The sequence below is a fragment of the Natator depressus genome, chromosome 10 (genome assembly GCF_965152275.1).
Source record: "Natator depressus isolate rNatDep1 chromosome 10, rNatDep2.hap1, whole genome shotgun sequence".
NCBI classification, from domain to species: domain Eukaryota; kingdom Metazoa; phylum Chordata; order Testudines; family Cheloniidae; genus Natator; species Natator depressus.
The window spans coordinates 23,755,299-23,771,329 of record NC_134243.1 but is presented as its reverse complement, the minus strand read 5'-3'; the positions used below and the strand labels follow the sequence as shown (position 1 = coordinate 23,771,329).

The 16,031-nt window shown below is 43.5% G+C and overlaps 1 protein-coding gene across 2 annotated transcripts in view; it reads left to right on the top strand.

Annotated features, from left to right (window-relative positions):
- The first annotated feature begins 13,038 nt into the window (after nucleotides 1–13,038).
- The window catches only part of ATF7IP2 (activating transcription factor 7 interacting protein 2), a 53,055-nt gene continuing 50,062 nt past the window's right edge, over nucleotides 13,039–16,031 (top strand). For both annotated transcript variants that reach the window (XM_074965467.1, XM_074965466.1), the window contains exon 1: nucleotides 13,039–13,280. The gene's annotated coding sequence lies outside the window, so the exon portion shown is untranslated. The remainder of the gene's footprint in view (nucleotides 13,281–16,031) is intronic.

Sequence of the window (16,031 nt, the reverse complement as noted above, 5' to 3'; positions counted from 1 at the left end):
AGCAGCTGAAGAATTGTTAGGTACGTGCCTTATTCCAGTATGTCATCACCCTGAGGAAATTGGGAATGAGATGATGCTCGCCGCTTACTCGAACCTCTCTTCCCAGTACTCTAGCATGGCTAATCGGGGCCCGGCCAATCACACTTTACCTTCTTAAGCTTATTTTTTGCTGCTGCTGTGTACAATGTATTCCTTTTTGTTAAGGCTTTGTCGAGACCCACCCTGGCAGGCTCCACGAGTTATGACCTTGTCTGTCCGGGAGTTAATTGGCTTGCAAATGCAAATTGATGGCTACCATGAGATGGCCGAGCACAAATAAACAAAAAAGGAGGGGATGTAGGATTCATAAAGGTTTATGCGCTTGGCAACATTCAGGGCACACCCGGAGTGTTGTGTAGGAGTAGTGCACACACAGCTCCTTTCAAGGGCATCAACCTTGGAATCTCGCCAAGATGATATGAACCATGGGAAGCCTCCCAGGACTGGGCTCAAGGCCCGAGAGCAAGGAATGCGGTAGATAGAAATTGGTAAATAAGAATGTTAAACAAAGCCAATGTATTCCTTTTATCTGTTGGAGAATGTAATGCGCGGGGGGAGAGAGAGAGAATAAAGGGGAAGGTGGAAAGCTGACAGGCAGAAGCCCGTTAGCAGAGACCAGCCTGCTTGCTTGCTAAAAGCTGTGTTCTGTCTTGTCATTGAACCGCCACAATCTATACCTACGTTTATTAACTCTGTAATGGTTAATAGTCAGCCGAAGTTTGGAGGTGAAGCTGTGAGTTCACTCCCTAATTTTACAGTACTCATTGCAAAATTGGATTTGCTTTTAGTCTCTCTTGTAATGAACTCCAGTTCATCTTGCATATATGAGTGAGCAATTGCATCAGATTACTAAGCAAATCAACCAAGTTCTAAATGCAGTTAATTGGTGGGAACTAAATACTATTGGAAATCATCCAGTTATAGCATTTAGCTTTAAATTATTATTGGTACAAGCTACATTAATCATAACAATTCTTATAATGTGTTGTAAAATGTGATGTATGTTAGGAGACTGGCAACTGAAAGGAGCGCAGATGCTAAATAAACTACATAACCCAACTCCCTGAATCAACCCAGTAAAGTCCTCAATAAATCGAGAGTTTCAAGGTGGGAAGTAGTAATGTATGCTAAAATAGCCATGTCTGAGGCATATGTTTGAACAGTAAATGCTGGCTTTGGTGTAGTTTGGTTGATAATGAAATGCTGCCTTAAATGATCTGGTTAATAAGTAAACTTGTTTATAATAGCTGTGTAGGACGGAGGGGAATATTTTAAAACAAAATATCCTTAAATTGAGTAATAACGTTGTGATGGGTTGGATCACAGAAACCCCCTTGGGAACTGCCAACTGATGTGCCAAGACTACTTCTGCCCCTGCTTTCCCTGCCAGCTTGGGACTCCAACACCCTGACTTGTTGAGCCAGGCACACCAGTCTGCTCCAACACAGACCCAGGATCTGAACCACGTGCCCCAAAGTTGCAGACTTAACTGAAAGCAACTTAAGAAGTGTTCCTGTCTTTAATACTCAGATGCCCAACTCCCAGTGGGGTCCGAACCCCAAATAAAGCTTATACAGGGTAAACTCATAAATTGTTCACCCTCTATAACATTGATAGAGAGATATGCACAGCTGTTTGCCCCCCCCCAGGTATTACATACTCTGGGTTAATTAATAAGTAAAAAGTGATTTTATTAAATACAGAAAATACCACAGGATTTAAGTGGTTCCAAGTAATAGCAGACAGAACAAAGTGAATTACTGTCATAACCATAAGGGTAGCCTAAAATTCCTCCTTACCTGTAAGGGGTTAAGAAGCTCAAATAACCTGGTTGGCACCTGACCAAAGGAACCAATGGGGACAAAAGATAGGGGGAAAGAGGTTTTGTTTTGGGTTCTTTGTTTCTGTGGCTGTTCTCTCTTGGGACTGAGAGGGGCCAGACAGAAGTCCATCTTCTCCAACCCATCCTAATCCAAGCCTCCAATATTGCAATCAGTATAGCTAAGCCAGGCAAGGAGGATTAGTTTATTTTTTGTTTTGTTTGTGAATTTTCCCTGTGCTAAGAGGGAAATTTATTCCTGTTTTCTGTAACTTTAAGGTTTTGCCCGGAGGGGAATCCTTTATGTTTTGAATCTGAATACCCTGTAAAGTATTTTCCATCCTGATTTTACAGAGATGATTTTTACCTCTCTTCCCCCCCACCCCTTTCTTTAAAGAACCTGACTGATTTTTCCATTGTTCCAAGACCCAGGGGTTTGGGTCTTTGATCATTTTGTAACCAATTGGTTAGGATATTATTCTCAAGCCTCCCAGGAAAGAGGGTGTAAGGGCTTGGGGGGATTGCTGGGCGAAGAGGAACGCCAAGTGGTCCTTTTCCCTGGTTCTTTGTTAAATCACTTGGTAGTGGCAGCATACCTCAGTCCAAGGACAAATAGGGTTTTGTGCCTTGGGGAAGTTTTTAACCTAAGTTGGTAGAAATAAGCTTATGGGTCTTTCATGCGGGTCCCCACATCTGTACCCTTATTTTAATAGTAAATATAACCACAAGGTATGCTTTTGGTTCAAATAAAGGTTTGAATTAATAAACCTGAGCTGCTCACTCTCAGGTGTATGGCATTCTCATCCAATACATTCAAACTTAATTCCATTCCCCTTTTGCATCCAACCTGTGCACATAATGAGGCAGGGGCCCTTCATCATATTGTTTTTCCAATTAGTATCATAATGCACACTCAAAAGGGGGATGAATTAAGGTTGGACAGAATCTTAAATCTGGCATTTCTTTACTTTCAAGTGCTTGACTTTGCAACAAAAATATACACAAACTACAGTAACAAAATGTCAGAATATGATTTATACATAAACACGAGTCCTGGAACACAGGTGATCAAACTGCATGCGGGCAATCCCTCCCATTAGGAATCTCAACTCAACACCAATACGCCTTTCCAAGGAAGCAACTTTCCCAAGACTGGACTCCAGTCAGAGATCAATGTAGAGAGCAAGCTCTCCTGTTGCTCACACAACTCTCTCTATCAAGAAGCTTGCATAACCAATAAAAAATACATAGTATGCCTTCTCAAGGCTAAACATTTGCTCGCATGCTATGAAAAAACATGAAAGACTCTAAAAGAGCTTTGCTGTGACACTTGCCATAACAACTCCTACTGCCTTTCCCCTCAGTGCTTTTGAAAATCTCCCTTATAAACATAGAATCATTAAAACAATTCAGCTATTTTCTTCAATATTATATAGTGAGTTCTACAGGTTATTTATGCATTGTGTAAAACGAATTAATACCACTTTCATAGTATTTTATATTAGGTTATAATGTACATAACTAAAAGTGTGCTGATGAGGGAGAAACAAGTTCTGGAGGTTGTAACTTGAATAACTGACATGGGCTTTTAATTAAAAACAAATACTTCAAAGAGGGGATGGGGGGAAAACAAAAACAAAAAAACAGTAGTAATAGTAGCATAGTTCAAACAAGTAACACAGTTTCTGTTTCCAGTACAGGCTCACCGCTGTCACACCAAAATTTCAAGAATAAAACAGGAATTGAGTTAGGGCACGAAGTACTCCAGGAATGTGAGCAAAGAATGCATCATTCAAAGATAAGTGTTCTATTAATTCCTAATAGAATACTATGAATAACTCATGGGAGTGTTCATGACAACTGCTGACCTCCTTCTTCACTTATGATTTTATATTAGCTTTGATACCCAAGCCTGGCTGTTACATTAGTAATCAGGCACATGCTTTGTGCTGCAGGTCTAGCAGTAAGGTGTTTAAAAGTACAGCTTGCTTAGATATTCTGAGTTTTTGGACAGTATCTCCAATTTATGGTGAGTCTGGACCCTGGCTCCTGAGAATCAACAAGCAAAATTCCTGTTGCTGTTGGTTTTTATAAATCCTCTCTTTCTCTTTCTCTCTCAGCAGAGTATACTCTCAGGTAAGGTTAAGATATCTATCTCTGATCTATTCTAATATTGATTTCCAACCTATAAAGAGAGCCTCCAAGTTTCTCTTCCTAGCAAAGCCCTAGTCCCAGATACAATGAAGTTAGGAGCCTAAATACCTTTGTGGATCTGGGCCCTGGTCTCTATAAATCAAATGCTGGAATTCACGGACATAGTTCTTTACACCTTCCTTCCTCTAAATATGCCTGTTCCTAGAAATCAGTGCTACTGATATTCCATGCTTTCCATGTTTACATTTTCCTGATAGTGTTTATTTAATCAACTGCTTACATATTTTTGAGCCACCTTTTTACACACAAATTTACAAGACTTCCTAGACATTACTAATTAACCAACTTTGTACTGGTTTAAAGCAAGATTATTCAAAGAATGCAAGTAGGACTGGATGGCCTGAGTTCACAGTAACAAAATTTCTAACTTTGGTATGTGCCTGATAAGGCTCTAAGGCTAGTATAATGCTGTTGATTTTAACCTCTTACTCCATAATCTGGGCAATAAGTAACAGCAGTGGTCCTGAGTGATAAAGTAGAGGAAAAAATAGGTCACAGAACCTGGAAGTTAAGAAGTAGCATTTGATGTTCAGACAACTTGTTTATTAGGGAGGAAGAGAAATAAAGGTGGAAGATTTCAGAGTAGAGAAACCTACATGGATAAATGCATATATTTATATGGACTAAAATTGTGTCAAAGCAAAACTTTATAACTTGATGCTTTTATTATTGAACCATTATACACATTCACTGTATGATAAGAACATAAGATAACATAAGTACATGATGAGATAAATTATGCTTTAGCTGAGTTGTGTGTCCATGATGGATCTATTAGAAAAGTGGTTCAGTTCTGCTGATCTTGTAGTTTTTTCTTTAAATTTATTTTGTATTTAGTAGTGCCAGTGGTTTACGTAGAAGATATTAACCAAATGACTGTTTACTGTATGTGTGAAGAGTTACCAGAGGCAGGAGGGCCTTTCACGACATACAGCAAGATTATTTTTATATGAGCTTTTAGGGGAAAGATAGGGGGTCGCTTTCCTTCATTTTTCCTTTGCTATACAGTTTAGGTATTACCAGTTTGCTTTTGGTGATCTACTTTCTCTCACTTTAGGAATACTGTGAGTGCCTATACATGAGGTGTTGGTACCCCAGCAATGAGTTTTACTATCAAAATATCAGTCAGAAGTACAGTACAATAGGTACATTAACAGACCCATTGATAAGCATAGCAGTCAATCCTTTCAACTCTCCTCAGAGATACTCTCAAGTGTGTTTAAGCTATGGTAAGGGCACCTGGAGTTTGTGATTGGCATCAGGGCTGGATTAACCTTTTGTGAGCCTGGCACCAAACATATTTGTGGGCCCACATGGGGGCCAATTGAGCATGGCATCGGGAGTTCAGTCCCTGGAGTTCGGGGCCGGCCAGGGGCATGGCAGGGACGGCTCCGCTCTGCCAAGCATGAGGGCACTATTTACAAACTGGCGGGCCACTGTGCATCTGGCAACTGCCAGCATGACCCTTCCCCCAGGGGGCAAGCCCATGCCCTGCCACACAGTCCCTCCGCCCAACACCCCCCCAACTCCCTATAGCCAGAGCCCCCCCAGACCTGCTATGCCCATCACCCCCCTGGTCCCCACACAAATGCACAGTGCCCAGCACAACACCACCCCTGCCCAAGCGCCCTCCTGCGCACAGCTCCACCACAGCTGCCTAGCACCCCACACAGAACCCCCACTCCCTAGTGCCCCAACACACACAGATCTTCCCCGTCCTGTCACAGCCCACCACCCCCCAAAGCTCCTACCCCCCAGAGACGCTACTCCCCCATGCCCTGCCTCCTGGCCGCACTCACCAGCCCTGCTGTTGTTACGAATTATTCCAGTTAGGACACGTACAGCTCGTTTCTAGGCTGAGGCAACCAAATAAAGACAAACTGCAGAGTCTCTCAAAGTTTGTAGGTTTATTACGCTCAAGCGTGGTACGGCTCTGTTAAGCAGAACGGGACCCCGATTACAGGTTACACAAAGATTATATACTGTTGGCAAAACATCCTGCCTGTGTGCCTTGGGGGGCCTAAACCAATAGACAGGCCATCTCCTTATCTATTACCAATCCCCTGCAGCCATCTTCCCCAGGCAAAAAGGCTGAAGTGGCAACTATTTCAGGCACGTCAGCTGGTTCCTGTCTCCTTTGTTTCCCTTATCTTGAAACTGTCCAGCTGTCCACCTTGAAGGATCCTTCCTTCTTTGGTACGTGATGTGCTCACTTCTAGTTAATGGCCGAGAGGAAACCCAAAATGGAGTCACATATGCTAACTAGGTTGATTTCCCCTAACACTGTCAGGCGACTATGTCTGCCAGGCTGAGCCGGGGCGGGGAATCGCTCCGGCCTCTTGGGAGTGGTGCAATCAGCCAGGCCATGGCCTACCCCAGCCAGGCTCCCTCAGGACCCACTTGCCTGGAGGGGCCCAGCCAAGCCCCCAACACTGTCCCCCCCACAACTGTCTGAGACTAGCCAGGTTTCTGCACCAGTCCCAGGTGACTCTGGGGAGACAGGCAGGACCCCACATCTAGTGGGAAGCAGAGACTGCACAGAACCGGAGGTGCATTGGGGTCCAGGCAGGGGGCAAAGAGGAGATGTCAGGTGGGGCCAGGGGGTGAAGAGAAGCCCATCGGATGGCGGGCAGGCTGAGAGGAGCAAGTGGTGGGCAGGGGGGAGCCAGCAGACTGGCGGGGTCTCCGGGAGCAGGGCAAACAGAGCAGGCCAGGGCTGCTTCTGAGCATGGGCCTGTCTCTGTGGCGCCACCGGTGCTATTGTTAACCCAGTACTGATCGGTACTCTTTTTGCTCTTATAAATCCAATTAAATGGCGTATATCTCTACCTCTACTCGTGTGGCAGAGGCAGGAGGGCCTCCTATGAGGCATGTTAGTACCTGTCAGTAAATATTAACCCTTTTAGTCCTTTTCTTTTTGTATATTTGATTCATTTATATATTAACTATTTTTTTTAGAATCTCTATGATGTTAACAAAGAGTATGTTGAATTCTAAGGCTCAGAATATTGGTCCTTAACTTATAAGTAACCCTATTCGGGAATTCTATGCATTAAGCTATATCTAATAATCCTCGCCACCTCCATGTCTATAGAATTCCAGATGTTCATGGAAACCATTCCCATAACACACACACACACACACACACATAAACATTGATGAGGGATTGTTACTGCAGATGTTTCCTATTGGGGAATCAATAGGGAAGAATAATTATGGGGAAGAAGGACCCACTAAAAGATATTATCCTGAAGAACATTGGTCCTCTCAGCTCTAAACATTCATGTCTTCATACACCAATCAGGTAAACTCAGAATGTCTGTACGTTAAAAGAAATGAAATCAGAATATATGGTTCTGGGAGAGTATTCTGGGGAAAGAGGGGTCTCCTTATCTAAAAACCTTATTTAATGACAGAGGTTTTGGAACTTAGTTGGGGAATGAAACTATTCATGCCACCAGTTACAGTGAAGAAGAAACACAGAGTCAGCTCTTGACCTTACATCAAGGGTGGTAATGTACGTATTCTTTCTGTATTCTGTAGTGCCTGTTATTCGAGAATCTCAAATTGTCACTGTTGTCACTTAGGTGCACGTATGCTCTCTCTGTATGCTGTCCCAACCCTGCGCAGATAGTTGGTTCGGCAGACCTCGATAATATTACGCAGAAAGAAGGACCACAGGCATGGCTCAGTGACAAAGGCACTCAGCCAGGTTAATTGCCCTCAAGACACAGTCCTAGTACTCCATAGGAGCTACAGGTATGCTAACACATGAGTGTCCTGTGACAAGGAAGCTTCAGTCAGCAGTGAGAATTTCTGCTGTCCCCAAGGCTACACAAAGGGTTATGGTGAGACAGTCCATTATTTACAGACTGAGACAAACAACTCTCATACCATTTTACGTTTTTAATTATCTGCTTTTTACATACCCTTGTATCATGCTCCAGGTGTCTCAGGCACAACATCCTTATTCATTACTTCTAGCAGACCCTCTAATCTGGTGTTAGGCCAGGATGTCCCTGAGCTAATCTTTTGGAGTGTGTTCTATACCCAGTATCTGTTGCTTCTTAGGAGTGCCTGTGTTTTAGACACAGTAGCAATATTTTTGCCAAGGTCATATAGTGAACTTGTCAACATCTGCTTTAATACATGCCCTAACTTTGGTTCACAGCCTCTGGTTCAGGCCTCAGATATTGCACCAGGCCCAGTGCTCCAGGCTCTGTATTTCTTCTACAGTCATTAACTCAGACACACAACAGGCAAAACCCCACACTTCTGCAGCTGTTCAGGCCCACTTTGCAGAACAGTTCATTCAGGATTAAAATAGTTAAAGGTAAAACCCACAGGATGAGCAAAATAATTAGAAATAGATTTCCGCTGTCAACATGGCCAGGGAAATTTTCAAACCAGATCTGGTGGTATAACACAAATAATTATGGACATTGTGTATAAATGTCTGGTACTGCTAATTTTGCTGGTATTGCTCTACAAAACATAAATTTGAAAGAAAAAAAAATGGAACAATCTAGCCTTGCTTCTTCAAACTACAGCCATTCCCTCAGATTGAGTCTCCATGATAGTGGCATGTGACAAGATGCAAAGATGTATTTTACTTTCTGAAAAATAAAAAGTCAAGCTGTTCTCCAATACTTCAGTCTTTAGGGAGTTAATTATTTACAGCTGTGTTCTTATCTTTGTATGTTATTACAGCAAAGACAAATACCAGCAAATTGTTTTGGCTTAGTAAGTGTGGTGAAGTGAGAGTGAAATCTACTGAACAGCAACAGTTTTCTTTAATTATTATTATTTAAATCTATATGCATTTACACTTTCTCCTCTGATATGTAATTTCAACCCAATTCATTCAGTGATATTTACTTTTCGGATAGACCTTAACAATATGCTTGTATAAATGTTTTATAGCACTGCAGTATTTGAGGCAGAAAGACTTATAAGGGCAGGTCTACATTTAAAAAGCTGCAGTGACACAGCTACACTGGTGCAGCTGCGCTGCCATGGTGCTTTAGTGAAGATGCTACCATGGCAATGGGAGAGCTTCTCTTGTCGGCATAGTTATTCCTCCTCTGTGAGAGGCGGTAGCTATGTTGGTGGGAGAAGCTCTCCTCTTGACATAGTACTGAGGGTGAGGTCGGTAGAACTGTGCTGCTCAGGGGTGTGGATTTTTCACATGAACGACATAGTTATACCAATGTAAGTTTTCAGTACAGACTGGGCCTTAAGCATAGCTTCTTGTGCCTTTCTCTAATCGTTGCTCATGTGCAAGTTAGGCTATGTCTACACTACTGCTTATGATGGCATAATTTATGTCGCTCAGGGATGTGAAAAAACCATCCCCCTGAACGACATAAGTTACACTGACATAAGTGCTGATGTGGACAGTGTTATGTCAGTGGGAGAACTTCTCCTGCTGACATAGCTACCACCTCTCGCTGGGGCTGGAGTAGTTAAGCCGATGGGAGAACTCTCTCCTGTCGGTTTAGAGCAGCTAGATTAGAGAGTTTACAGTGGCACAGCTGTCTCCAGACCTCAAATCCTCCCAGCGGGCCAATAATGTCACTGAAGGTGGTGTTCACACCACCTCACAGCCCATTTCCCACACTTTTCCTTCGGTCCCTTGGTTTCATGTTGCCCCGGCTGCCTCTGCCCAGCGACTAGTGACGCTGCCTCCATGGCTGACTCTGCCCAGCAACTAGTGATGGTACCTCTATCCCTCTCCCCCAGCCTACGGAAGCTGCGGGGGGGCGCGCCTGCAGCAGACAGCTGGCCGCGCGGCTGCATGGGTCTCTCCTCCGCGGCTCTGCCGGCAACAGCAGGGATAGGGAACTGCTTGCAGGGAGCCGAGCTGCCCAAGGTGAACAACACGTTGCTGAGTACAACCCCTGGGAGGGTCCCAGGAGCAGCAGGCTGGAGTAAGGCTGGGGGGAGGGGCATGTGACTCTCTCCTGCCCACTCCCCTCCTGCCCCTGCCCCTCCACTGGCAGCCATGAGGGCCGGATGAAAAAACATTTAAAAAGTTTCCACAGGCCGCAGTAGGGAGGTTCTTGGGCTGCAAATGGCCCACGGGCCAGGACTTTGAGACCCCTGATATAGTAGTTTTCAATTCACCTCATACATGTACTGTAGTGAAATCTCTTTATCATGAAAGTGTAACTTACAAATGTACATTTTTTTTTGTTACATAACTGCACTCAAAAACAAAACAATGTAAAACTTAGAGCCTAGTGCTACTTCTTGTTCAGCCAATCGCTAAGACAAACAAGTTTGTTTACATTTACAGGAGATACTGCTGCCTGCTTGTTATTTACAGTGTCACCTGAAAGTGAGAACAGGCTTTTGCACGACATTTTTGTAGCCACTGTTGCAAGGTATTTACTTGCCAGATATGCTACACATTTGTATGTCTTCATGCTTCGGCCACGATTCCAAAGGACATGCTTTCATGCTGATGATGCTCGTTAAAAAAATAATGCGTTAATTAAATTTGTGACTGAATTCCCTGGGGGAGAATTGTATGCCTCGTGTTCTGTTTTACCCGCATTCTGACATATATTTCATGTTATAGTAGTCTTAGATGATGACCCAGCACATGTCCGTTTTAAGAACACTTTCACAGCAGATTTGACAAAATGCAAAGAAGGTATCAATAGGAAATTTCTAAAAATAGATACAGCACTGGACCCAAGATTTAAGAATCTGAAGTGCCATCCAAACTGTGAGAGAGACGAGGTGCGGGGTGTGCTTTCAGAAATCTTAAAAGAGCAACACTCTGAACCCGTCATCAGCAGGGACGCATGTCCTCTGAAATGGTGGTTGAAGCATGAAGGGACATATGAATCTTTAGTGCATGTGACACGTAAATATCTTGCGACGCCAGCTACAAGAGTGCCATGCAAACACCTGTTCTCACTTTCAGGTGACATTGTAAACAAGAAGCGGGCAGAATTATCTCCTGCAAATTGTAAGCAAACTAGTTTGTCTGAGCAATTGGCTGAAGTAGGACTGAGTGGACTTGTAGGCTTTAAAGTTTTACATTGTTTTATTTTTGAATGCAGGTTTTTTTTGTACATAATGCTACATTTGTAAGTTCAACTTTCATGATAAATAGATTGCACTACAGTACTTGCATTAAGTGAATTGAAAAATGTCTTGTGTTTTTTACAGTGCAAATATTTGTAATAAAAATAAATATAAAGTGAGCACTGTACACTTTGTATTCTGTATTGTATTTGAAATCAATATATTTGAAAATGTAGAAAACATCCAAAAATTTAAATAAATGGTATTCTATTATTGTTTAACAGCACCATTAATCACAATTAATTTTTTAATCGCTTGACAGTCCTAGTTTTAAGCTTTGCATAGAACTTCTACTGCAGATAACATAATGGCTGCTATATTTGTCCACCTACTGTTCCCAACATTACCAGTGAAAGAGTCTTGCTCAAGCCATTTTCCTTTCCTTTCCATGACAGATTGGAAATATTAAGTGCATTGGTGACACTTTTTTGCTGATAGAGAAAGGGAGGCACTTAAAAATGCCAATAAGAATGACAAAAACATTGCCTATAAACAGTAGAATCTCGAAGTCACAAATGCCTCGGGAATGGAGGTAGTTCGTAACTCTGAAATGTTCGTAACTCTGAACAAAACATTTTGGCTGTTCTTTCAAAAGTTTACAACTGAACATTGATTTAATACAGCTTTGAAATTTTACTACGCAGAAGAAAATGCTGTTTTTAACCATCTTAATTTGAATGAAACAAGCACAGAAACAGTCTTCTTACTTTGTCAATTTTTTTTTTAAACTTGTCCTCTATTTTTTAGTAGTTTACGTTTAACACAGTACTGTACTGTATTTATTTAATTTGGTCTCTGCTGCTGCTTGATTGTGTACTTCCGATTCGAAATGAGGTGTGTGGTTGACTGGTCAGTTCATAACTCTGAGGTTCTACTGGTAACATCACTCTTGGACCTAGGCCCTGTCCTTCGATTTTTAAATGAGCCCATAACTTTGAGAGACAAGGTGGATGAGGTAATATATTTTTACCTCATAATAACTTCTGTTGGTGAGAGAGAGAAGCTTTTGAGCCACACAGAGCTCTTCTTTGGGTCTGGGGAAGGATGGGGAAGGCCTGAAGCAGAGTTGTATGTAAGCTTGAAAGCCTCTCTCTCTCTCTCAAAGTTGGTGCACTCCAGTATTACCTCATCCACCTTGTTTCGCTCATATCCTGGGCCCAACGCTGCACACTGCTGGGCCAATACACTGCAGCACCTTAGTGCAGGCCCGATCTCCACCCCCCACACATTCAGCGGGGTGCATTGCAAGGAGACCTACAGGGGAGTGGGTGCATGGCTGAATAAAGTGAGATTTTGAAGGGACACAGCAACATTACAACCCTTCAGCACAGGGAGAAGCTTGAACCCTCAGGAAGGAGGGCCCAGGGCCCACAGCTTGTTCTCCACGAGGCAAGCCCAAAGCTGCTCTCCCAGGCAAAGGGGCAGAGAGCAGACATGCTGAACCTGGGGGGAGGGGGGAAACGGGGGGGGGGGACAGAAATTAGGCTTGTTTTTGGCTTAATTGGCTTGTGAGTTGCTTGTTGGCGAGATTTTGGTTTTATAGCTTTTTGCTTCTTCTTCTTTTTTTTTTTTTGGATCAGCTCTGGCCGGGGGTCAGCGGGGGGGGGGGGCAAGTAGGAGTAAGAGGGTGTGGGAGAGAGTCAGGGGTGCACGCTGAGGGAGTGGGGGGGGCGGATCTAGTCACATAAGACTGTTGGTCCAAGAGTGGTAGGGATTGGTTTGTTTTGCAATGGGATTAGCTCGTTTTTGGTTTATTGTGAAAGTCAGGGTGCTTATTTCCCGCCTGACAGTTGGCAGGGAGTTCCCGCCCTCTCACTCCCCTGAGAGAAGAGTTGAGGGCCGCTGGAACCCTCTCTCCCTGCCCTGCGGGAGCCCTGGCCGACACCCGAGCGGGACGAGCTTGGCGCAGGCTCGGAGGCGCTGGGGTCCGCTCCCGGCGGTCGCTAGGCCCTGATTGGCCGGCGGCGCACCCTGACGTGCCCCGCACTCGGTAATCCTGCCCTTCCGTGTGGTCGCGCGCTGCGGGGCGGTCAAGTGTTGCTGCAACCGTCCGGTGCAGGGCTCTGCGGCGATTCCGAAGCAGCGGCTCATTGCTGCCCCTCCCTCCCCGGTGAGTGCGCCGATCAAGCTGCCCGGAGCGCAGAGCCCGTCCCTGCTCCGGGCCGGGGGGTGCCCCTGGAGGGCGCCTGACCCCGCACCCCCTTCCCAGGAGAGCGCCCGGCCCCCGCTGTTCCCCTGGGCTTTCCCAGTGCGGGTCACGCAGGGGACTTCGCCCGCCGGCCCTGGGGGAGCTTAAACCTTCTCAAGCGTGTGAACCCCCCCTTCCCGCTCCTCCCCTTCCCTGCTTCCGGCTGACTCGGGCCCTGCCCCCCGCGGGCAGCCACTGGCCTCCGAGTCCATGGTACAGCCTCGTTCCGAAGCGTTGTGCCCCGCCCCCAGGGCAGTGGATGCCTGAGGGGACGGGGTGTTTCAAGGGGGCGCCCATCCTGCCCTGCTCCTTAGGTGTGTTTAGGGGAGCGCCCTCCCTCTGCCCCCTGGCGTGGTCCCCTGGCTGCAGCGTGCACATCTCTTCTCCTCCTGCCCTGTGTGCAACTGGAGGGCCCTCCTAGGCTGCAAATCAGCCCCACTCGAAACTGTGAGAGTGAAATTGTGCAAGGTGGCTTGAAGGTACTGTAATGGGGGGCACCAAGCATAAGGTGGTAAATGGGTGGCCTGCCACGGTAAAAGACACAGGACTTCACTGTTTTCAAAGGTGTGAAGGCCTGATTTTTATTTGCTTCCCCCAAAAGGGGGAGAGTGAGGGGAAGGGTTTCGGCTTGTATTTATTTAACATTCAAAATTAAGTGCTTGTCTACACTAGCAAGTTGTACCATGTACTAGCTATGGCTAAAGCAGTAAAACCCTTCCTAGTGTGGACACAGTTACATTGGTATAGAGACACTATATACTGATGTAGCTATTCCTGTACTGGAACAGGAATAAATGTACAGTTTAAGTCACCTTTCCTCTGGTATGACGCCTCCACAATAGGGCTTTTACCAGTATAATTATTCTGCTTCTAGCTGAAATAGTTATACCTACAAAACTGGATGAGTAGACTAAGCTTCTGGTCCTGTATATCCAGAAAGTTTATCTGAATATGGGAGAGCTAGTGAAATGGTGATGTCACAAGAGTCAAAAAATAAAATTGACAAGGGAAGGGTGCTTTTGGTTTTTTTTGCCAGACTTTTTTAACCTTTTGTTTTGTTTGTTCTTTATAAGAACCAACAGAATAGATGTGGGATTGAACAAATGTTCGTTAAGTAAAGTAACAAATAAACTACCTGTATCATAATTATTGAAGACCTCAGTTGGCTTAGCTAAAGTACAGACTTGAAAATTCGTATGAATTTATACATTTTATTAAACAAAAGCAAATGTTACAGTAGTACTAGAAGTTACAGAACAGAAAATAAAGATGGTTTAAAAAGTTGTGTTTATAGCAGAATGAATATAAGAAAATACAGAATTTTTATTGAGAATCAATAAATTAAACGAATCAATGTCTTATCACGTTACTTATCATTGGACACAGTACTAACTTATTGAATCGTTTTAACATATTTACAAAAGGGAATGTTGTTATCAACATAAACTCTGATGGGTTCTTTTTAGCCTGTCATTCACGCTAATAAAGTTTGATTGCACTAAGTCAACCAATCAATTCCAAAGTTGGAATCAGGAATATAGACACTAAAAATATTATTGTTCAGAATTACCTCCTTTCAGGTAACAATTTTCATAGACATGCCTTTCTGCTCTCTCACTTGGGCACATCACACATGGAACCCCAAAGTTACAGATATTGACAAACTATCTTTGCTATAGACAAGCACAGACTTACTCACTTTCTGCAAAACATTTAACTTCAATTAATTGAGCTGTTGCTTAATAAAAGAAAGTACATCTATGAGTGTCTCTACTTACCAGGCAAAAGCAGCATGGAAGTGTATTCCCCAGCTTAAGTTGGCATTTGGCAGTAATTGGTCGTAGAAAGAGAAACTCAGTTCAGAGTTCTGTAACCGTCATCTTTTTGTGCTGTGTATTTTCTGGATCTCCTTGGCAGACTTCCTCAATGCAGAACTTTGAGAGAAAGGATTAGTAGTACTTCTGAGATCATATCTAAATTATGATTCCAATCTTTCTCTGGGGTGTTTGGCTCAGAAGTGATGTGGCCACAGCAACATCTTGCTGTTTAGCTCAAGATACAATGTCCTGGTGCTTTGTTTTGGCATTTGGAAAAATTCTTTATCCATGAGGATTTCTGTTGCTTTTCCATAGTGCCTCCTTGATGAAAAAGCATAACTTCTGTCATAGACCCATTCAAGTGTCTAATAATATCCAGGTGTAGTCATTCTGAAAAATCATGGTGTCTTAGGTCACATTTGCTAAAAATTCTGAGAGCCAGATATGATCCCTTCTTTAGATACTGATCTCAACATTCTCAACCTTATTCCGGTAAATCACTTAATGTCCACTAATAAACCTCCACCTGATCATTAGACGTGTTAAATACAGAAATTTAATCAAACGATAATGTAACTTTTTAGTAGAGACTCCTAAAGCAGTTTCATATCCTATTTCAAATGACATCATGTTATGCTAATTTGTATTTTAGCTGTCTCGTAACTGGGTATATTGTTACATGCTTCCACTCAACGATTCAAAATTTGTTAATCCATATTAATGGTTAATATAATTAATATCTACAATTTTTGGTGACTCCAGTTGGTCTCAGAGCTCTGGATAATAGCCATTAACTTCAGCAACAAATTAATATTGTGGTTATGATAACTTGTGTTAAAGATTTAGCTCCCTTGAA